The sequence below is a fragment of the Seriola dumerili genome, unplaced genomic scaffold (genome assembly GCF_002260705.1).
Source record: "Seriola dumerili isolate Sdu_G_001 unplaced genomic scaffold, Sdu_1.0 BDQW01000052.1, whole genome shotgun sequence".
Lineage (NCBI taxonomy): Eukaryota > Metazoa > Chordata > Actinopteri > Carangiformes > Carangidae > Seriola > Seriola dumerili.
Genome location: NW_019174307.1, coordinates 16,338,988 through 16,339,410, shown reverse-complemented (window position 1 = coordinate 16,339,410; position 423 = coordinate 16,338,988).

Genomic DNA, 423 nt, shown 5'->3' with positions numbered 1-423 from the left:
GTGTAAACATCATATCCTGATTACGATCGAAACCAGGATATTAAAGTGCATGTAAACATGCATTTTGAGAGAGGAAAGAAACAAACAAAAGTGTCAAAAGGTCTCTGCAGATGGAAAGCAGGATTTGTGGGAACACACTAGACTAACCAGAGAAAAAAAACAGAGAACAAAAAAGAAGGTTGAGGAGGGCGGGAGCTTGGAGAAAGTTTTCACTCCTTTTCCAGAGAAAGAGTGTGTGAGATGGAGAGTGAAAGAAAAAGAGAGATGGGGGAGGGAAAGGAGAGTGGGTGTGTCTGAGTCTTGACTATCCCCTCCCTCTGTTATAGAGGTATAGATGGTGCAGGAGCAGCTTGCTGCATCCACAAGTCCAGTCCAGTGAGCTGCACTAGTCCTGAGAGCCACCAACTCAGAGAAGTAGTCCAG